General features: G+C 29.6%; 1 long non-coding RNA gene across 1 annotated transcript; it reads left to right on the forward strand.

Annotated features, from left to right (window-relative positions):
- The first annotated feature begins 240 nt into the window (after nt 1-240).
- On the forward strand, nt 241-24,883 carry LOC134231083 (uncharacterized). The gene is made up of 3 exons (XR_009984501.1): nt 241-679; nt 20,867-21,025; nt 24,736-24,883. It is a non-coding gene; the product is annotated as an uncharacterized LOC134231083 (long non-coding RNA).
- Nucleotides 24,884-25,333: the final 450 nt, after the last annotated feature.

Below are 25,333 nucleotides of genomic sequence, written 5' to 3' on the forward strand. Positions count from 1 at the left end.
AACTTAACATTTTCATCTTCCAAGATATTTTGGACACTAAACATCACATCACACATGTAATATATATGTTCCAATGAATGTAGAAGTTTAATGAAAATATGATTGTATAAATTGTCAATGGTCTTCTTCAAACATGTGTATTTTCATAATAAAAGTGCACCATACACTTCAGTATTATGTGACACAGCTAGGTCTCAAAAAAAGGAAATCAGTACTGAAATATTTTGTCGTCGGAGAAAGTATAAGTAACACATTTATTGCAGCCGGGTTACAGAAAGCAAGTTTGAACGCGTGCAGATAATTTGCTATACACATTTGTGTGATTATTATTGTATCGAATGGAATTGATATGTGATAAATACTTTTGTTTGAAGTTTATTCAATATTCATATTCGTGTGTAGACAGTTACATTTTACATATTTGAGTCGTGAATTTGGTTCCTTAATTCTGCTGTGTACGACCTACGTGATTCTTTTGTATGCAGCCGGCTTAGAAATATATGTACTTTTCTGTTCAATTGACTAAATGTTTTTTTTTTGTTCAACATTACGTACTTTCGTATGGTGTAAAAATTCCGTAGTGTTTTACAGTTTAAAGCAGTGTAAACACGTAATCAAAATACTTACTTTAAGTATTTGAAAAAAAAAGTTGAAAAGGATAAAATCATCTCTGCAACAGGTAGGACATTATACTATCTCTCTCTCTCTCTCTCTCTCTCTCTCTCTCTCTCTCTCTCTCTCTCTCTCTCTCTCTCTCTCTCTCTCTCTCGCTATCTCTGTGTGTGTGTGTGTGTGTGTTTTGTTCAGCTGTTCATCCATGCATTTCAGTAAAGCGGATTTATCTCTCTCTCTCTGGAACCCTACCCTAGGTACAGGGAATGTGAATATGTGAATTGAATGTTCTATTCTGTCAATTAAAACTGTACTTGACCTAGCCCCTGCAACTTACGTGTTTCAATTGAAACGCCTTCCCTAATTATCGTTTTAAACAATCTTGGTTAAGTATATATTTTTTATGTTGTTAACTATAAAAAAAGTTCATTACTCTAATCTCTCGTTCTCCTAATAAATCTCACGCAAAACTGTACACGAATGTTAAAGAAAATATTTGAATATTTATTTTAATTTTAAAGTATTATTGTCGTTGACTAGGATTTCCAAACAAAGCTCTTAATTGACTTTTCATTCATTTAATGGTCATTTTATATTTATGATTTGTTGAAAGAAAATATTTAGGTATTTTAAATTTATTTTTACTATGCTCGATATTGTGTTAAATAAATGGTTTCAAAGGGACTTAAGAAGACATTTTTTTTTGTATTTTTTATTGAAAAATATATGTATAAAGACAAAAAATACTTCTTATATAATTTTTAAACCTTATCGTTCAAAACAAAACTTCATTTATAAAAAAAGTTAGACTATATCATATATAGAAAATAGAAAAAAACGAAAGACAAAAGTTATGTCTCTTTTTATTTTGATACAAATCGAAGTTGTACTGAGTCCGACTGGAATAATATTAATTGGAAATCTTTGCCACTAAAAGAATACAAAGCTGTCAGCGTCTTTTTTAATAAAAAAATGTTGGAAATTTTTTTAATGTGTAAAGGAATTTATTATAGCAATTAAAATAATTTTATTGTAAAATCATTATATATAATGTCATATTACAAAAGAAAATATTTCTGTGATCATATCAAATCGCCGACATTTAAAAAAAAATAAATTAAGAATCAAAATCGTGATACTCTTATTAATAAAGGTATTCAGTTATGATTGATTGTTAGACTTTATATTTGCTTATTGGTATATGTCATTATCATGCACATTAATATAATTTTATTTCTTTGTTTAAATCATAAATACTTAATTGCTCTGCTGCAAAATACTTTACAAATAAATTAAGCTGATGAAATATATTTATCTTCATGCATCTTATCAGATTCATAAAAAAAAATTTTTAAAGCTCGATAGCAAATTAAAGTACTTTTTCAAAAAAACATAAGTAGGTCAGTAAATGAAATTGAAAACTATTTGTGTGTGACTTTATAAATATTTCGGTGTTTGTAGTTTGTAGATTTTGAAAGATTTAAAACATTTAAGGTAGAACCTATGTCAGAGAAGTCTTTGTCACAAGATTTTCAAACTTTTCATAATGATAAATTAGCACTTGCTTATCAATCAGTTAAAAGCACATGACATGTTTCCTTGTTATTAAATGTAGTGCAGCCAGTTAAACATGGAATGATAAATACATACTGCGACTTCACAATTTCAGTCATTTTAGGGGTACTTGTCATGCAAAGAAGACAACAAAATCCCAGAATTGCTTCTTTAAACATCGTTGTTTTTATTGTTTATTAATTGAACAGTATTAAACAATATTTCCCGAGAATAAATTCTTTTTTATTCAATTGACATAAAAGATAAGTCCACATTTTCAAAACTATAGGCAAATGAACTGTATTTATTTTCAGTCAATTTTCCACCCTACATTTGTAAATATATATCAGAAGTCTTTGTCACAATGTTTTCAATCTTTAATATAATAAAGAACATACCCAATTGATTACAAAAAGTGATTAAAATATATACCTTTCCCCTCTAACGAATGAGAGATAGGTTATTTACGGATACTAATATTCTTGACCTTTTTGCACTTACACAGATTTTATTATTAAATGACTGTTCGGGGCTACTTTCAGCTTAAAAATGTTTATAAAAAATTGTACTTTTAATTTAAAAGATCATACTTAATAGAGAAATTGAAATAAAACTCCAAGAATATGAATAAGTAACAAATAATTATGAAAAGGAATGCACATCATTTCATGATAGATATCACAAAATGTACACACAATCTACAACACGTACATCTTTGAATTAGACACATTTCATCAAGATATTACACTATTTACCGGTAGTTGGCAACTTTTTTTTAAAAAAGATTTTTGCATTCCTTCAAAATAGTTACATACCATTTACATTATTACAGTTTGTTGTATACATGGCAATTTCATCACAAAATTTAGTCTTGGATTTGTCAACTTAATTGAGGTCAACATCTATTAAATGAAAGGTGCCTACAGGTTTCTCTAATTCAAGAAATATATTGTGATTAAGCATTATATTAAAAAATAAATATAAATCGAATATTAAGAAGATTATTTCAGCATGATTTTAAATTGAATTCTGTGAATTTCAAAATGCAGTTTTTTCTACCATTTCTATACTGAAGCCGAAAAGTACGGGAAATGACATTGAATTAATTATGACGTCATAATGGATCTAGCACAGGCTAAACACATTCACTAGTTATGATGTCATACGACATAGGTTCTACGTTAAGTTAAAATAGCAAACTTGATTCCTATTATCAAGTTTTAAAAAATGCATTTTCCCATTAATCCCACTTCATTAACATTGGTGCGCATGAACGTTCGTGAATTTAGTAAAATTAACAATTTCAAGAAAAAGAAAAAAAAAACTTAATAATAATGGCAATGACTAAAAAACTGTTTATTTTTTCTCCCCATAAGCTTCAATGGAAACAATCACGCAACAACAAAAATGTAAAGAATATTTTAATTTTTTTATTTATATATAAATTTATAATAATTTTTACTCATCTGTATTTTGAAAGTCGGGGATCTCTAGCATTTACAATGTTGTTTACATGATATGACAATAAAAATAGAGGAATTTCATTGATCTAGTCCATTGTAAGATGAAAAAAATGATATAAGAAATTAAAACAGATAACCAAGAAAACATAATTAAGATAAACCTTAATTTAGTCACTGTTAATTTAATCATGGGAAAAGGTGTGCAGGTATCTCAAAGCATGAACACGATTGAGTTTTGTCTAATGGATCACATATGGAAGATAATTAACTGCTGTAATGTGGTGTAAAAAGGTAAATAATCAAAATAATATTTTTTAAATTATACATCTGAATGCCTATATTTAATATACATGCTTTTTCATGGAATTTATTTAAACCTTAAATCTTTTAAAATAAAATTTTGAATTTTTAATGTGAGCAAGGTTGTTTATATCCACCGACATTTTTCGGGCCAAAAACAAACATATAATTATCACACTCAATTAAGGGACCCTCTAAGGGGTACAGGTAGAGTTTACCTCTATGAATTAACTACACCTGTATTTATTTAAGGATAAATTCTTAATCTACAGCAAAATTTTCTTATTATTATGTCCCTCTTCAAAGAATGGAGGGCATATTGCTTTGCTGCATGGCGTCGGTCGGTCGGTCGGTTTGTCTGTCGGTCTACTTAGTTTCTGTTCATTTTCTTCACAACCGTTGCACATACTGAAATGAAATTTGGTTTACAAATATATTAGATAAATATCTAGGTCAAGTTTTTTTTTGGTACGCTTGTGCCATTTTTGGCAGTGTTATGCCCCTTGGACTTCGAAAAATTCCAATTTTTTGCAGTAGCCGTTCATTTTCTTCGCCGAGGTTGTACATACTGAAATGAAATTTAGTATACAGATTTAACAGATGACTATCTAGGTCAACTTCTGTTTTTGGTAGGATCGCGCCATTTTTGACAGAGCTATGCCTTTTTGGACTTTCAAAAAATTCAAATTTTGGGGGAAGTTGGGGCATAAGTATTTTACAAAAATCTCTTGTTTATTCGATGTTAATATTGAGCAGTGACGTTTATTTTTTTTTCAAATCTTTCTCAATAAAATAAAATATTTATTGTATGAAGAAATATCTGTTCAGTGCTTTAAATTACATATATCAAGTATTAAATCTTAAGTTTATTTATGGTACATTTTTAATAATACTCTAATTTGGGTGAATAAAATAAACTGTTAAACTTGAACTTGAGTACAAAATTTTATCATTTGATATTGAAGTATCTAATCACATCAAGATAACACAGACAAAGTCTACCTGAACCCCTAATAAGGCCTCTTAATTGAATGTGATAATTAAAATTTATATTTATTAGTAAATGTTCACTGCCTCTTTGAAATTTGGTGTGTTTTGATAGATATTAATATCAATGAAACAAAGCATGTATCCTATTGTGTTTACACAAGAGACTTTTTTTTAACAAAACATTAAAAAGAATTGCTTTTTTATTTTCTGAAAAAAAAATTGATAGATAATTCCTAAATAATTCGTAGATATATTCAATAAAAATAATAGCAAACAAGTAAAAGTTAGAAAAAATCAACCTTTCAGATTTATAAAGAAAAAATGAAAGGTTTTGTTCTTTCTTGACTTAATCTATGAGCTTTAACCACTTAAAATCCAATTTACATTCTTTAAAAAAAGGATTTATAGATGATGTTCAAATTCATTGAATGACATAAAATGCAAATCAAATAAAATTAAAGAGAAGGGAGTATAATAAAACAATTGCATGTTCTTAATACAAGTTCTGAAAAGATGTCATATCACGTAAATGAAGAAATATTTTTTTTAATTTTGATCTCAAAACTAGAAATTCTTGAAACTTGAATTTTCCAACTGAAATCGCTTCCGTTTTTATCTATCTTTAAGGACACTTTCAACTTGTTCAATAAAAATGATTGGTTCATGAAAAGTTGAATACAGTTTCTTTATTTTATTCCTTCCTTGTGTTGTGGAAAGATTTGAAACATAAAAGAAGGAATGTTAAATCTACAATTTCTTTAAAATTAATGGAAAAATATGAAGGAAATAACAAATCCTTATTCTACACCAACAAACTATTTAAATTTAACACGCATACATTTATCACTAAACAATCAATGAATTGTGAAGCAAGAAAGTATGCCTTTTCTACGTCGTCGTAAATAGTACGTACATAATTCAGGACGCTGATCAAAAAGAATCAAGTTCAAAACTATAAATCCTTGAAACTTAATTTTTCCACCGAAAATCGCTTTCCGTTTTATATTTATCTTTTGATAAAAAAAGAAGAATCAGAATCAGATTTTTTTCTGAAGTAGCTTAAACAAAAGATATAAAGAATAAATACTTTTTAAAGAAGAATATTACTTGCTAAAAAGAGGAGTCAAGTATTTAAAATTGAAAACTACATACAACGTATGTTACAAATGTTCATGTGTTAGAGTAGGTCAAATTTTTAAAGTGACAGCACGGCTCATTTTATCAAAAATAGACCTGTTAAAAATTTTCAGTAGGATTTGAAAGAAAACAATAAATCCCTATTCTACACCAAAACATCATGGTAAGAGATGAAAGTCTGGTAGGCCTGCTTCATTGACAGACAACCCCAAAAAAGAAACTAAAAATGGGCTTGAAAAAGCCACTTTCTACACAAATTTTATTGGGAGATAAATATAATCATTAAATGAAGAAAAATTGGTATCTCCGATCTCATGTGGGTCTCGCGAAGGTTTGTTGATACATGTTATCATTTCTTACATTCCCATGTCTTTCAAAGAAAATAAAAATCAGTGAAAACTCAATATGAAAATGCACCCTTTTCATAAAGAAAATATTTGAGGAGAGAATATTCATATTACTCAAACTGCTCACTTCAATTTTTTTTTACCTTATCTGATATTTTGGGTGCATTTGAATAAAAACGCGCATGATTTGCTACCAAACTGTGGCTTTGAGATCCAAATAAAAATGCCCTCATAAAATGTATGAGACATTAATATACCATTTTTTAAATTTTGTATTCACACATCAGTGAAGCAGTTGATAAATGGTTTAATAAAAAATCCCTAAAAAGGTATAAAACATACATATCTAAATTATTTGAAAATATAGGCCAAAGTTAAACCAGATGAGTGTATTGATTGATAACCTGAAATTTAAGAGAGGTCTTGTAATATGCAATGGACGTGTTAAAAATGTCATCCGTACATGTACATGTCTTCCGTGTGGTTGAGTGGTTAGAACGTATTTTCTAGAGTAGGAGAACAGGGAGTTCATGCTTATGTTGTGGGTTTTAATTCTACTGCTGGATGTGGAGACCGATCCTTCGTACATGTATGACACCATACAAACCGAATTTGTTTGTCACAGCAGATGCTAGAACCCAAATGATTCCCCACTGCTTTATATCCTAAAGGACGAATATTGGTTAACATTAACATCATTCTACAACCCCCCCCCCCCCTTTGTGAATAAAATGTTCAGGGGAGCATTAAAACACAATAAAAGAAACAAAAAAAACAAACATGCGTACATATAACTGCTAGAAAAAATATGTCACATAAATACAATCATGAAGCAAAGTTCTACATGACAAGGTCATCAAAATTCGGATTGAATAGAGATCGTTTATGAACCCTACTTTTAATTAAACTATCACACAGAAATTCAAATTTAATTCACAAGACTCTTGTATTGTTTTTCTTCATTTAATAATTTAACAGATCAAAATAACTATCGTTTATGCCATTAAATTCGTTGATATGACCAAAGGCTATAGATGAAGTTTGAATCAAATAATCATATCCAAGTCACCAATCTAAATGTTACTGTCAGTTAAATTTCTTTGATTAAACGTAGAACCTACGTCGTAAGACATCATAACTAGTGAATGTGTTTGCCTGTGCTAGATCATTATGACGTCAAAATTAATAGTATATCATTTTACCTCGTACTGTACAGCTTCAATAGAAATGGTAGAAAATACCTATTTTGAAATTCACAGAATTCATGTTTAAATTATGCCGAAATAATAAGAATTTATATCTTCTTTTTTGGTTTATAATGCTTAATGACAATGTATGTCTTGAATAAGGGAGACCTGTATGCACCTACCATTTACTAGACTTAACCTTTATTAAGTTGACAAAGCCAAGACTACCCTGTTTAATGAAATTACCATGTATACAACTTACTCTAATAATGTGAATGGTATGTAACAATTTTGAAGGAATGCAAAAATCCTAAGAAATCTTAAGCTGCTGACTAAATAGTGTAATATATTGATGATATATTTCTAAGTCAAAGACGCACGTGTTGTAGGTCGTGTGTACATTTTAGCGATATTTATAATGAAATGATGTGCATTACTTTACATAATTTTTTGTCACTTATACATATGCTTGGTGTTTGATAACAATTTTTCTACTTACTGTAAAATATCATCTTTGAAATTAAAAGTACAATTTTCAATAAATATTTTAACCTGAAAGTAACCCTAAACAGTCTTTAATGAATATATCCTGTGTAAGTGCAAAAAGATCAAGAATATTAGCATCGGGTTTATTCTACCTATTCCCACTTTTTTGAAAATTAGGTAGAACAAGGGAAGATTTTATGTAGGAATAGGAGGGATTTTTGTGTAATAAATAATTAACTATATGAACATAGAGATACTGTATAAACAGTTATTAATGAACACAGGTTAGAATATTGGATAGGTAAATTAGCTTTTAAAATTATAAATCAGAGTTTTTTCTTAATATTTGAAGGAAGAAAATGGAAGTTTTTAATTGAAATACATCATGCACATCCCATTAATTGTATTTTCTAAAATTCAGCTATTTAAATCCATTTTTGAAAATAATAATCTATCTATTTTATGTTTTAAAATCAATACATTAAAGCGGATATCCTTTTATAAGACTTTTTAAAAATATTTTTAAAAAATCCATATACCTGTATCATATTGAAGTAAATCATTCTTACAAAATATGGATAAATCTATGATGGAATGTAATGAGTTTAAATACTATAAAAACATAATTACTAAATCAAAACATCTATTGTTATTTGCAAGTGGGAATAAGTGGAATTGAGTTTTTTTTTTTTTTTAAAAGTGTGAATAGGTAGAAGACGCCTAGCATCGATAAAAAGCCTATCTCTCACCAGTTAGAGACGAAAGGTTTATATCCTAATCACTTTTTTTGTTATCAGTTGGATGTTTTTCATCATATTAGAGATCAAAAACATTGTGACAAAGACTTCTGAAAAATACTTACGAATGTAGATTGGAAAATTGACTTAAAAATAGACTTCATTTGCCATTTTTTTTAACGTGGACTTATCTTTTATGTGAATTGAAGAAAAAAAAAATTATTCTTGAGAAATATTGCTTTATAATTTAATTTTGATAATATTCTAGTCTCTCATTGGTTGATTTCCAAAAAGGAACACTAGAATAAAACGTAATAACCTGGTTTGGTATGGGGACACACCCCCTTGACAACCAGCTGATTCATTTGTATCTATGCAATCCCACATTTCCAGTCCATGGAATTACATGGAAAATTCTAAATTTAATAAATGTACTTTTAACTTCAAACAGTAGCTCGCTCTTACCTCGTGTAAACAAACATCATGGCTGCTAGATCTGTTATTACGTCCCCTTAAGTTATTACGTCCCCTTGTTTCAAATCACTTCCGTTACTAGGGATGTATTATTGCGCGGCAAATTTGAACTCTTAAAAAGCAGCACAATTTTACATCCACAGTTGTTTAATTATTTAAAAATTAAATTATAAGGAATGACTCTAATTCTTGGCCAAATTATTCGATTATAACCTGGTTTGGGTCAGTTTACGCTTTTTTATAATCCGCTTCGCGGATTATAAAGCGTAAACTGACCCAAACCAGGTTATAATCGAATAATTTGGCCAAGAATTAGAGTCATTCCTATAATATTGTTCAATAAATAAAGTCTAAACGGCGCTGTTTGAAGAGTTGTTATCTTATTTTTCATATTCTCTTCTTGACAAGTACCCCTAAAAATAACTGAAAATGTTAAGTCGCTGTATGCAAGTACAATACCAAGTTTCACAGGCTGTACACTGTACTAGATTTAAAAAACACGGAAACATACCATGGACTTTTATCTGATTGATAAGCAAGTACTAATTTATCATTTTGAGAAGTTTGAAAATCTTGAGAAAAAGACTTTTCCGATATAGGTTCTACCTTAAAGGAACATGTATTACTATATGATAACAATAAGAACTATTAGAGTGTGATTATGACAACAGCATTTTTAGAGTATGAAAATGCATTGTTTTTGTTTTTATGAGGAATGCATATGGCACATCTGGGGTTTTCCGCTAATTTTTTTTTTCACACAACTGGTATTGAAGTACATGTAGGTCTTGAATCAATAAGTTTCAGTTCTGTTTTAAATAATAATGCAGAAGTCAAAACTCTAGCTAGCAGTGTTAAATACAAGTAAACAAAAAAGTAACTTCCCTTTCAAAAAAAAAAAATAACAATATATAACTAACCGTAGTTTCCAAACTTTTATTTTACTGCAGTAAATCGAAGTTCTAAAGTTTTCACCATAGAAAATCTTTTTGTAACAGTTTTCCTGTTTCCTGTTTCTCGAACACAGTTTTGGCGTCAACTAGACACTATGTTTCTGACCTGAGAAGATAGGTTTTATTTAAGTTTTGTTTTCCGTCCGCCTTTAAAGGAATACCAAAAATAAAACTGTATTAAAAGAAATATGCGATTTTAATAGGTTTATCCATTTACACAAAATAGTATTACAAGGCTGGAGCATAGGATATTTCTTTAAAATGCAAAATAGTTGCCGATAATTGAAATAACAATATGCACGATGCTTACTAATAAAGGTATAAAAAGCAATCTCCAGACTTCTGTAAAGCATTTTATTTGATCTTGAGAAGGAAAAAGATCATTAAAGCAAGAAAAAAATTAATAACGTCCCGGGATTTGCAAGAGGCTTTTAACAATACATTGCTGTAATTGTTACACAAATAATGTCACAAATTTCATTTTACGTAGTTTTGTGTGGGTTTTCCTTAAAAAGCGGACGGAAACAAACCTTAAATGAAACCCCACTTATCAAATCAGATACAATGTGTGTACTTCACATAACAACTATGTAGACGTACAGCTGTGCAAGAAAAGAAACAAGGAAATTGTTTTTAAAATGACAAGGTTTGTCTCTTAAAAGAGATAGTAGCAAAATGCATGTATCTAAAAGCAATAAAACTCTAACAAATTAAAAGTACTACATGTATAATAAAACCAAGACAACTACAATATCAAAGTAAACACTTTGAAATTTTTATTTACTATATATATATATAGTACTAACTATGGACTTGAAATTTTGTATATAAGAAGCACTGGAACTTTGATTTTCTATAGTCTATAGTGAAAACATTACAAATTTCATTTACAATAATGCAAACTTTGGGACTTAAAACACAACGAGTTGGATAAAAATCATATTCATTACAATTCATGAGAGATTGTTTTTATCTCATGTTTAAACTTCACAATCAATGTTTTACACAGTTTTTAGCCCACCTCAACGAAGTTTTCTTATATGCCCTATATTGATTAGACATGCGATGAAGATGCTTCTAGTGTGTTTCATTGTACCAGTCAAGGTTTAAGATCCAGGTTAATGTTTTTGGAGAAGGTTCACATTTAGGTATCATCTTCAAGTTACTATGAGCCCTATGTTGACCATGGATGATACATCTAAGAATGCATACAACCAGGTTTGCTTCGGAAGCTGAATCTGTGTTACATTTTCCAGATGAATGAACAGGTTAAAGTTTTGGGTGCAGGTTTTATCTCCAAGTTACTATGAACCCTATGCTGAGCAACCTTGCATGGATGATACATGTTAGGGTGCACATTCGTGGACTTTCTTCGGATTCCTGAATCTAACCTTTTTCCGGATGAGTGAATAGGTTACCGTTATCGATAAAGTTATTTTTCCCAAGTAAATATGAGCACTTTAATGATCGACCTTGCATGGATGATACAAATAAAGAAGCATACTACCAGGTTTGATTCGTATGCTGAATCCGACTTACATTTTTTGGATGAGTTAAAAGGTTAGTTTTTTTGCAGGTTTTCATTTCCAAGTAATTATGAGCCATATGCTATGAACCCTATACTGAGCAAACTTGCATGGATGATACATCTAATTGTGCACACTTGTTGACTTTCTTCGGATTGCTGAATCTCACCTTTTTCCGGATGAGTGAATAGGTTAACGTTATCGATAAAGGTTATTTTCCCAAGTAACTATGAGCCCTTTCAGGTAGGATTCTTCTCTGGTTTCGGACTAGATGACACATTCAAATTATATTTGCTTATATGTCTTATAATTGAGGTGCAAAGAATTTAAAAGACCATCTTTTTCTTCCCTCATCACAATTGTACAACTTGTAAATAGAAACGATAAACTACATTTGAATACTAGCAGGGACTATATTTTTGGCGGAACGGTGGCGTATGAATATATCTTCTTTTCTGCCTCTCAAAATTATAATAGAACAATGAATTTAGTTATATTTTTACACAATTAAAGTCTTGGAGAAATTTTCAAATGTAATAATGAAGGACTAAACTTTCAAAATATATCAAATAAATATGATTTTGCAAACAAACTAGAACTTTATTAGCTTTTAAACGCTTCCTATCAAAATAAAGATCTGAGCCAAAATCCATAAAAAGTATTTTTTTCTCTCTTTTAAACGATCAAAACTTTTTTTTTTGTATCATTTTGTACATTTATAAGACTACTTTATTATATGTAAAAATAAGAAAGAGTTAAATATAGGAAGCATATGAAATTTACTAATATCCTTAAAAAATTAAGAAAAACAGAGAAAATTCGGATTAGCCAATATCCAGTTAAGTTTATTTATATAAACTTGGTAATATCATGCTATAGACATGATATAGTAATATGTTTATATGTAAAAAGAAGAATCATTAAACTTTTGAAATAGAAGTAGGTATCACATGATTGGCAACAGTTATTTTTTATTCTTAATGTAAATAAAAAAGATAATGACCTTGACCTGGCCTTGCCTCAAATATAAAACGGTCAAATTTAATGTCACTGATGCTATCATTTACTGGTATTGTTTTCTTGATTCTGTGAAAATTTCATTAATTTTTTAAATATTAGAAATATAAGAAGAATCCTACCTTAATGAATAAACTTGCATTGATGATACAAATAAAGAAGCATACTACCAGGTTTGATTGGTATGCTGAATCCGACTAACATTTTCTGGATAAGTTAAAAGGTTAGTTTTTTTGCAGGTTTCATTTCCAAGTTACTACGAGTCGTATGCTGACCAAACTTGCATCGATGATACATCTAACGATGCACACTTAAGGACTTGCTTCGGATGCTGAATTCGACATGCATTTTCCAGATAATGGATCATGCAAGTAAAAATTGTGAGTGCAGGTATATCAACAAGAAACTATTATTGCAGTATCCACCAAACTTGCGCAAAAGTTATGCATCAAAGGATGGAAACTCTCAAACTTTTTTTGCATCGGATGCTGGATTTGAATTAGATTTACTTGATAGTCGACTAGTTTGAAGTTTATGGATAGGTCTATTCAAAGTAATTGCAAGGCCTATCAGATCAAAATTACGTAGATTTTGGATGTACACTTTTTAGAATATCCGTTAATTGTTTGATTAAGCCTTACTTAAAGACAATATTCGTTCAGGTGAGCTCTGTAATCTCTTATTATCTATGTTTGTATATATAGAACTCCATTTTACTTTACTAAAAATTGTTAATGCAAAACACATTGTGACTTCACAACTTTGGGATACGAAAACGATGTCATACTCATGAGCTATCCACGAATTAAACGTGGAAACTTAGGATAAATAATTTTATTTGTAATGTTTATTGCACTTCAGCTTCATGTTATTGAGAGTCATTATTTACTTTACATGAACGAAAAATGATTCTTCATTTTCTCGATTATTTGTTTGTCAAATATCTTGGTAAACAGAAATTTCCTCTTTTCTATAAAATCATATTTATTTGCCTCTCCGTCCTTTAATTATCTTTTCTAATATATAACTTCACTTTATGTTGCCCATGGTAAATAATTTTATACTGTATTATTTATTTATTTGTCTATTTATATTTATTAAATGGCCCTGCGTATATACCAATGATTGATTAACACTTGCTTTTCCGTTTGAGGCATTAAAAAAATATATAGACGTAGTGCTTTGATTTCCTATCAAACATTTTCTCCTAAAATTCCAGTTCTTGGAGAACTAGCTAAATTAAATTTCAATGTTGTTAAATTTTAAGGTAAAAAGGTCTAATTGAGTACTTTCAGTAAAAAAAAATGGTACCAGTGCATTTTCTAATATAAAAAATATATCTTATTCACCAGAAAGAGTGCTATCATTTTGTAGTTGCATATTGTAGATCAGAGGTTGTGCTTTATAATTAATATTGAAAATAGCTGTAAAAATTGGCCGGTTTGTAGACTTTTGAAGAATATATAAGGAAATCGTCGCATTCCGTGACATCATAATGTGTTGACTAGACAGAAAATGACGTAGGTTTTTTTTTTTTATAAAAACGCAGTTACCAAAGATCAAGGTATTTGTTCACTGCATTGTAAACTAAGATTATGCAGTTTAAGTTTTTCAGAAATTCACAAGGCCAAATAAGGCAAAAGTGACCATTGTACTTTGATACAAACAACTTCAACTTCAAACAAAAGATTCACCTTGTACTTAAATTATATGGAAGGCAAACAGATCAAAATTCAAATAAGTTTCAATATCAATTCATTATAATGTTCTTATTTGCAAAATTTATGATCATTTCCAAAATTAATAAATAGGTAATTGACAATTTGACTTAAGTCTAAGTATGTTTCATGACCCCCGGGCCTGGTTAAAATTAATATTCTTTTTGTGATCAGTTTGTTATACGAGGTTTGTCCAGTAAAATCGTAGACAAAGCGTTTTTCTCGAAAAGTAATGGGCGCACTAAGCTGAAAATTTCAGTAAATGTTTATTTATAATATTTAAGTGCATGATAATTTTTCTGAAAAAATATAGGCAAGAATAAAGATTTTATTATGCTTGAATGTGCACGGGGTAAAAAAACCAAGATTTTACTAAAGGACACACAAGTTTAAATCAAAATAAAAGTTTTTAATACATAAGATTTGGATTAAAATTATCCTCATTAAAATCAACAATCAATTTTGTAATCTTTGTGAAATTTTTAAGTCATTTGGTTAATTTTTGGCAGTTTCTCGAGCATTCGAAATGGGAAAGTGGTAAACACAATACACGAAAAATGGCGACGTTTTATGACGTTACGGCGCACCGGATAGCAGTTCCGTTCTAATTTCATGTTGTAATGACAGCCTGAAAGACTTGAAATGAACAAAGAAGAAAAAGTTTATAAAAATATCACCATATATTAAGAATACAAATGAAATAGGAGTTTTCTTCGCGAATTCTATTTTGATCGAGTCCCTGGGGAGTACAAAACATACGGACAAACTCCTAATGTAATAGCAAAAGACGCTGTCACAGTAGACCGCCGATATGAGATTTTCTTTTAGTTAAATGATGGTGAGAATATTGTCCGTAACTTACTGACAAATCTTCAAAAGATCGCATGATGGTGCCAATTGGTTCTTCGCCTGTTTATGGAGACTAAAGAATGTGTAACAATGAAATTCCTAATTTTAAGTCGGACTTTTCCAACTTCATTTTCAGCAAAGGTAAAACTTTACGCTGTTTTATACACTTCGACGTTATAATCCATGCACCGGAAAGTGATATAATACATGACATAAAATCATTTATTTTTGTTTATTTATGCATATATTTATCTGAAATCTACTGTGTATATTACTTAAATATGTACTAAATAATAGTGAAAATTTCAGAACGCAGTGATCTATATTTTTTACACTAGACAACTTGTCCACAATTTTACGGGACAACCCTCGTATTTCTATCCTCAAAAATACTTTACCGTTGCCCATGAACTTTCATTCCTTATATCTATTGGACTCACACTTTACAAGTCCTGTGACAATTTTTTTTGTTTTGTACCAACTTGATCTTTGACCTAGGTATTTTACGCATTTGTCAAGGATGTACTTTACTTTAACCTTTGTAATAACGTGTAAAATGTTGGTGGTGGGACTATTTTCGCCTCACATGTTCATTCATTTTTAGAAAACCTTTCCATAGATATGTTTGTTTGGCCTTTAGTCCTTGATTTTTGAGTCACGTCTGACTTTACACTTGTATATAATTTTTGACCTATTGTAATAAATGTAATAATTTGTGACAAGAGAAATTTATTTGACAACCCCTCCCTTTGTATACCAACTATTTTGACCTTGAACTTTGACCTTCATTTGACAAACTTTAACGTTGGCTATAACCTTTTAACAGTTGCTGCTAGAGCTTTAACATTTGACCTATGTATTTCCTATGACAAGGGCTTCCACTTGGTGCCTTTTATAAACATACGTAAAAAAACTTCAATTTTAGAGTTGATTTAGTATAAAGGTACAAAAAAACATTGATAAGATAAAAGTAAAATATTTGATTTTGCTGTTTTCTACTACATTACAAAGCTATCTGATGAAGTAGACATCTGTTTTCACATATATTGTTGTTTTGTTGAGTTTATACCTCAAAATAAATAATTTTATTGTATGATGCAGCCCAAATATTATCATTTCGTTACCAGTTTGTTCATCTTTAACTTAAAATTTTCACCTTCCAAGATATTGTGGGCACTAAACATCATATCACACATGTAATATTTAATGTTCCAATGAATGTAGAAGTTTAATAAAAATATGTATAAATTGTCAATTGTCTTCTTCATAATAAAAGTGCACCATACACTTCAGTATTATGTGACACAGCTAGGTCTCAAAAACAGGAAATCAGTACTGAAATATTTTGTCGTCGGAGAAAGCATAAGTAACATATTTACTACAGCCGGGTTACAGAAAGCAAGTTTGAACGCGTGCAGATAATGTGCTATACACATTTGTGTGATTACTTTTGTATCGAATGGATTTGATATGTGATATATACTTATGTTTGAAGTTTATTCAATATTCGTATTCGTGTGTAGACAGTTACATATTTGAGTCGTGAATTTGGTTCTTTAATTCTGTTGTGTACCACCAACGTGATCCTTTCGTAAGCAGCCGGCTTAGAACTATATGTACTTTTCTGTTCAAATGACTAATTGTTTTTTTTTTTGGCAACATTACGTACTTTTGTATGGTGTCAAAATTCTCTAGTGTTTTACAGTTTAAAGCAGTGTTAACATGTAATCAAAATACTTATTTGAAAAAAAAAGTTGAAATGGATAAAATCATCTCCGCAACAGGTAGGACATTATACTATCTCTCTCTGTGTGTATGTGCGTGTGTGTTTTTTGTTCAGTTGTTCATCCATGCATTTCAGTAAAGCGGATTTCTCTCTCACTCTCTCTCTCTCTCTCTGTGGACCCCTACCCTAGGTACAGGGAACTCCTAAGATCTTAAAAAGGTAGTATATGTGAATTGAACGTTCTATTCTGTCAATTAAAAATATACACGACCTAGCCCCAGCAACTAATGTGTTTCAATTGAGCCGCCTTCCCTAACTATCGTTTTTAACAATCTTGGTTAATTAAGTATATATTTTTTATCTTGTTGACTATAAAAAGGTTCATTACTCTTATCTCTCGTGCTCCTAAACTAATGCAAAACTGTGCACGAATGTTAAAGAAATTATTTGAATATTCATTTTAGTTTTAAAGTATTATTGTCGTTGACTAGGATTTCCAAACAAAGCTCTTAATTGACTTTTTATTCATTTAATTGTTATTTTATATCTATGATTGGTTGAAAGAAAATATTTAGGCATTTTAAATCTATTTTACTATGCTCGATATTGTGTTAAATAAATGGTTTCAAAAGGACTCAAGAAGACATTTTTTTTTGTATTTTGCATTAAAAAAATATATATGTATAAAGACAAAGTATATTTCTTATATAATTTTCAAACCTTATCGTTCAAAACAAAATTTCATTTATAAAAAAGTTAGACTATATCATATATAGAAAATGGAAAAACGAAATTCAAAACTTATGTTTAAAAAAAGTTTCCTTTTATTTTGATACAAATCAAAATTGTATTGAGTCCGAATGGAATAATATTAATTGGAAATCTTTACCACTTAAAAAATACTTAGCTGTCAGCGTCTTTTTTAATAAAAAAAAGTGTTGGATATTTTTTTGATGCGCACATGAATTTATTATAGCAATTAAAATCATTTTATTGTAAAATAATTATATTAAATGTCATATTACAAAAACACATTTCTGTGATCATATTATATCACCGAAATTTTTTTAAAAAAATAAATTAAGAAATCAAAATCGTGATACTCTTATTAATAAAGGTATCCAGTAATGATTGATTGTTAGACTTTATATTTGCTTATTGGTATATGTTATTATCATGCACCTTAATATTATTTCATGTCTTTGTTTAATTATAAATACTTAATTGCGCTGCTGGAAAATACTTTAAAAATAATTAATCTTATTAAATAAATGGTATCCTCATGCATCTCATCAGATTCATAAGAAAAATTTTTAAAGCTCGATAGCAAATAAAAGTACTTTTTCAAAAATACATAAGTAAGTCAGTAAATGAACTTAAAAAATATTTGCTTGTGACTTTTAAAAATACTTCGGTGTTTGTAGTTTGTAGATTTTGAAAGATTTAAAACATTTTAATTAAAATAACAAATAATGGGACAATTATTTTTCTGGATTCCTATTATTAAGATTTGAAAAATGCATTTCCCCATTAATCTCACTTCATTAACATTGGTACGCATGAATGTTCGTGAATTTAGTAAAATTAACAATTTCAAGAAAAGAAGAAAAAAAACTTAATAATAATGGCCTTGTCCCCATAAGCTTCAGCGGAAACAATCACGCAACAACAACAATGAAAAGAATATTTTAATTTTTTTATTAATATATAAATTTATAATAATTTTTACTCATCTGTATTTTGAAAGTCGGGGATCTCTAGCATTTACAATGTTGTATATATGTTATGTCAATAAAAATAGAGGAATTTCATTGATCTAGTCCATTGTAAGATGAAAAAATAAAATCAGATATTAAAACAGATATTCCAGATAACACAATTAAGATAGACTTTGATTAAGCCATCGTTAATCTAATCACGAGAAAGGTGAGCAGGTTTCTCAAAGCATGAAACGAGTTTTGTCTATAAGAATAACCTATGGATGTAATTAAGTGTGGTAATGTGGTGTGAAAGGTAAATAAGCAAAATACTTTATTACCTTTAAAACAAATTGATACATCTGGATGCCTATATTTAATATACCTGTTATTTATGGGATTTGTTTGAACCTTAAATCTTTTAAAACAAAATTTTGAATTTTTAATGTGAGCAAGGTTGTTTATATCCGCCAACATTTTTCAAGACAAAACAAACATATAAGTATCACACTCAATTAAGGGGCCCTATAAAGGGTACAGGTAGAGTCAACCTCTATGAATTAACTATACCTGTATTCATTTAAGGAGGAATTCTTAATCTACAGCAAAATTTTATTATGATAATGCCCCCCTCCCCTTTAAAGAAGCGAAGGCATATTGCTTTGCTGCTGTGTGTCGGTCGGTCGGTCTCTCTGTCCGTCTACTAAGTTTCTGATCATTTTCTTCACAACCGTTGCACAAACTGAAATGAAATTTGGTTTACAGATATATCAGATAAATATCTAGGACAAGTTGAATTTTGGGTACACTTGTGCCATTTTTGACAGAGTTACATGTAAGCCCCTTGGACTTCGAAAAATTCCAATTTTTTGCAGTTGCCGTTCATTTTCTTCGCCGAGGTTGCACATACTGAAATGAAATTTTATCATACAGATTTATCAGATGACTGTCTAGATCAACTTCTGTTTTTGGTACGACTGCGCCATTTTTTACAGAGTTATGCCCTTTTGGACTTTCAAAAATTAAAATTTTGGGGGGGAGGGGGGGGCATAAGTGTTTTAAAAACATCTCTCGTTTATTTAATGTTAATATTGTGCAGTGACGTTTAATTTTATTTTCAAATCTTTCTTAATAAAAAAAAATATTTTATGAAGAAATATCTGTTCAGTGCTTTAAATTACATATATCAAGTATCAAATCTTAAGTTTATTTATGGTACATGTTTAATTATACTCTAATTTGGGTGAATAAAATAAACTTTTAAACTTGAACTTAAGTACTAAATATTATTAGTTAAAATTGAAGTTTCTAATCACATTAAGATAACACAGGTAAAGTATACCTGGACGCCTAATAAGGCCTCTTAATTTGATGTGATAATTAATTGTTATTATAATGAGAAGACGTTCACTGCCTCTTTGAAATTTGGTGTGTTTTGATATAAATTAGTATCAATGAAACAAAGCATGAATCCTATTCTGTTAACACAGTTCGAGGCCACTTGATTTTCTGATGTCAGAATAAATTTGCATGTAAATTAGCTAATATGCTTACTTAACATACTACTGAATGAGCTGCAATGCATTGTGGGCTACTACAAGTACCTAGCTGTGTTGAAAGTTAAAGGCAACTTGAATTGTCCTCTTTTTTTAAATTTGTGAAAGAAATATTCAAAATGCTGCATAATCTTTCATTTTTATGCTCACATTTAAAAAAATTGCTTTATGAAGCCTTATATCAAGTTATCGGCCTAGTATACCTTTGATAAAAGAGACATATAAGTGCTATCGTGTCGATAAAACATTGAGTTTTTTCACGTGATATACGTGTACATAGCTTTCGCAGGTAGTATATAGCTCCATGTTTTTAGACAGCAGGAGAAAGTGTGCAATTATTATTTAACCCCTCAATAATATCAGAAAGTGTTTTATGTATATGCAAAAGTCAAAGCGTTTGATCGATATTCGAAGCAACTGTTAAACATCTAAAACAACTCAAATATTAAATGTGAGTATGAAGCAGTGTCTTTAGAATATAATCTTTCAATTTCGGTCGAATAAAGTTATAAAGAAGCTCTACATTTTTTTTTCCAGTGACGAGTTAAAATTTGTGCAGTAAACCGACGAAAACCACGTGTAGCAATTGAATTGTAAACACGTGGTAGACTGTTATGCTTTGGGACTCTTTCACTTGATTGGAAATCGGGCGTAACGAAGACATCGCCACGTGTTGAAAATTGCCTTCCATATAAGGTAGTGGTCTCGACCTGTTACACAAGAGACTGTATATTAAACATTGAAAAGAAATGCTTTCTCTTCTTCTAAAAAAAAGATAGATAATTCCTAAATAATTTGAAAATATATTCAACAAAATTAAAGCAAACAAGTAAAAAATCTACTTTTCAGATTTATAGTAAAGTTCTGTTCTTTCTTGGTCTAAACTATGATCTATAAACACTCAAAATCCAATCTTTTTAATTCTCTTTAAAAAAAGATTTGTAGATAATATTGAATGATATAAAATGCAAATCAAATAAAGTTTAAGAGAAGGGAGTATAATAAAGCGATTTATAATGGCATGTTCTTATAACAAGCTCTGAAAAAAATGTATCACGGAAATGCATAAATAATTTTTAACCTTTCATATGAAAAGTAGAAATTCTTGAAACTTGAATTTTCCAACTGAAATCGCTTCCGTTTTTATCTATCTTTTTGGACACTTTTCAACTAGTGCAATAAGTATGATAGGTTCATTAAAAGTTGAATACAATTTCTTTGTTGTATTCCTTCCTTGTGTTGTGGAAAGATTTGAAATATAAAGCAGGAAATATAAAATTTACAATTTCTATAAACTAATGCATGAATATGAAAAAATAAATCACTAATCTACACAAATAAACTATTTTAATTTCTTACACGCAGTCATATAACACTAAAAAATCAAGGAATTGATTGTGAATTATGTGTGAAGTAAAATAAAGTATTACATTTTTTCGCCATCGTAAATAGTACGTACATAATTCAGGAGGCTAATTTATATAAAGAATCAAGTTCAAAACTATAAATTTTTTAAACTTAAATAATCCGCCGGAAATCGCTTTCCGTTTTATATTAAACTTTTTGTACATTCATCAACGAGTGCAATAACTAAGACTGTTACAGGAGGCTTATTTTATTTAACGAATTAAGTTTCAATCAAGTTGAATTCAATATAGATAAAATGGGTAAATCCGAATCATTTTTAAAAACAAAATATAAAAGAATTAAGACATCTTTTGAAACGCAAAACACTTAATAAGTAAACCAAGTATTTAAAATTGAAAACTATGTTACAAATGTTCATGTGTTAAAGAAGGTCAAATGTTTAAAGTGACAGCAAAAATAGACCTGTTAAAATTTTCCTGTAGGATTTGGATTTTTTTAATGCTCATAAACATGTATTTACTCTTATTATTTCATTAAAATTGATAATTATTTATTGTCCATAAATATCAGCATCGCATTGTGTTCCTTGTTCCACTTTCCATGTAAAACATGCATGCGGGGTTTTCATTAACAAAACAGCATGGTGAGAAAAGAAAGTCTGATGGGCCTGCTTCATTGATAAAGTCAGCACCGAAAAGAGTCTGAAATTGGGCTTGAAAAAGCAACTTTTCTAAAAAAAAATTGTTGGCAGAAAAATATACTCATTAAATGAAGAAAAATCGGGATTTTTGTGATCCCATCCGAGTATTGCGAAGGTACTACATGTATAGAGGTTTGTTGATACATGCTATCATTTTTGCATCCCCATGGTTTTCATAGAAACCAAGAGGCCCATAGGCCTTATTGGGTACCTGATCATCGTGCAAGATCTTTCAATGATTGAATTTGGTTCATGTTTTAAACTAGACATTGCTCATAACTATACACTAAGCATGCTTACTTTGGTTACTTAATACCCATAGACAGAGTAGGAGAACAAAAAAATGCATTTCGACTAATCAGTATTGTTTAGCAATAATCGGTCGTGCCACTACCACACATGAACCCCTGACCCTTGGTCCATACATTTCACAATTTTGGAAAAGACATCCTTGCTTATTAAAAATGTTTGAGTAATACCAATGAGCAAATTTCAATCAATTAATTCATTTTCAGTATATAAGTAGAGCCCACCCATCCCCTCTATGGTACCCCTGACTCAGGGGCATTCAAATTCAAAATTCAGGAAGAATAACCCTTGCTCAACATAGCTATATTGGTAGTTCATTTGCTTAATAGCCAGGAGCAGAAAAGAAAATTCCCAAAGGTTTTCTTATATGAAATGGACGTGTTACAAATGTCATCTGTACATGTACATGTCACCGGCGTGGTTAAGTGATAAGAGCGTGCTTTTTCAGAGTCGTAGAACAAGGAGCTTATCCTAACGTAGTGGCTTTTAATTCAGTTGTGGACGTGGAGACCAATTTTCGGATGACACCATACAAACCGAATTCGCTCCTCACATCAGGTGCTAGCACCAAAATGATTCTTCACTGCTTTATAGCCCTAAAGGACGAATTTTGGTCAATATTTGGAGCGCTCTAGCCCCCTCCTTTTATTAGTGAAACGTTTTGAAAGGGGAGGGTGTTAAACAATAACAAAAGAAAAAAAACAGACATGCGTACATGTAACAACTTTATGAAAAAAATATGCCATAAATACAATCATGAGAAAAAGTTAAGTAATAGACCAAAGGATAGAGATGAAGTGTGAATCAACTAATTATGTCCAGATCACTAATTGTCAAAGTAACTGTTAATTATGCTTTCTTTGACTTAAGGGAACATGTGTTGCTATATGATATCGAAAAGAGAATTTTAAGAGTGTGATAATGACAACAACATTTTATAGTGAAAAATACCTTTTGCTTGTCTTTTTAGAAATACATATGGTAGGTCGGGGATTTTCTTTATAATTTTTTTCCACAAAACAGGTATTGAAGTAAATGTAGGTCTTGAATCAATAAGTTTCAGTTTTGTTTTTTATGATTCAGCGGAAGTCAGAACTCCAGCAATGTTAAATACAAGTAAGCATAAAAATAAAAGAACTTCTCTTACAAAAAAAAATTATAATAACTTATTTAATATTTATTATTAAAGTTTCAAAGTTTTCACTTTAGTTGATGAAAGTTTCAAAGTGTTACTATAGTTAATCGAAATTCCAAAGTAATGACTATAGTAAATCAAATTCTTCTCAACAGTTTCCCTTCATTACATGAAATATGCAACTTTAATAAATTTGTGTATCCATTAAAACAATTATGTGGTTTTATAAGGCTACCGCATACCGCATTCTTTTAAAATGCGAAATAGTTGCCGGGTACTAAAGAATATGATCGAATCTTACACATTAACGTATAAAAATCAATCTCTATGACGTCTTAAAAGCATTTTATCCGATTATGAGAAGAAAAAAGGGTCAATAAAGCAAATGAAATCCATAACGTCGCAGGATGTTCAAGAGGTTTATAACATTACAATGTACATTGCTGTAATGGTAACATATATACTGTCACAATGAGCCATTGCACATTTGAAAGTTACATTCGCCTACTCTAGTAGCGATATTTTAATACATTGTTCATAATGTTGTCATACAATGTTAGTTTATATATACCTTAAAAAAATTACACAAAAATAATATTTAAATATTAACAGTACCCTCATATGATAGATATAAAAATCTCTTAGTTTATATGGAGAATATAGTACATGCTGAGGTATCCCTATCAATAAATAAATGAAAAACTGTAGCAAAAGACCTCCCTTAAGCAGAAAAACAACTTCTGAATAATTTAATATGGATATGACTGCACCTCACAACTTTTAGATAATTTTTTAAAAGTTGGTCGTCAATGTTTATTGAAAATGTTGAAAATATGTATTTAATATATTGAAAATGTTGAAAATATGTATTTAATTTTTCAAAATTATTTTCAGATTCAACAATTTGTCTTAAATTTATCCATCCGATTACAATGATTTCATGGCGTAGCGGTATGATTGCTGGATTGTAGACATAATAATCGTAAGTTCAAGTCTCACAATACGTGTGTCTTATCTATCCTTTTAAATTTTTTTTTCTTTGTGCATTTTTCCCATGTTTTCTTTCATTCTTTTATTTTACATGTTTTAATAATGTAAAATATATATAATATAACATTACACCTTGAAAGTATTTATGGGAAAAAACAGTCCTAAACTATTTTTATGACCACATGTCATTAGTGCTAGCTTATTTTATCTTTTAAATTTTCTAAAAATCCTGTTTAGAATAAGAGTATTTAACAAGCAAACTGATTGTCATGTAACAAACTTGAAACTATGAAATATAACACTTGTCTACAAATGATTACATACATGTTGTTTGATCTTGAATTGAAAAGGTTCATGTATCTATAAAAAGAAACGGGTGATTTCCTTTTAAATGCTTGAGTCGGCTGTGTCGTCAGTAAAGCAGCTATAGCTATTTCATTTAATTTAGTTTTTGTGCCACTGGGTTTTCCTCGAAAAGCGGACGGAAACAAATCATAAAACA

The sequence above is a fragment of the Saccostrea cucullata genome, unplaced genomic scaffold (assembly GCF_032062105.1).
Source record: "Saccostrea cucullata isolate Sc308-1 unplaced genomic scaffold, CSIRO_AGI_Scuc_v1 ctg1350, whole genome shotgun sequence".
Classification (NCBI taxonomy): Eukaryota; Metazoa; Mollusca; class Bivalvia; order Ostreida; family Ostreidae; genus Saccostrea; species Saccostrea cuccullata.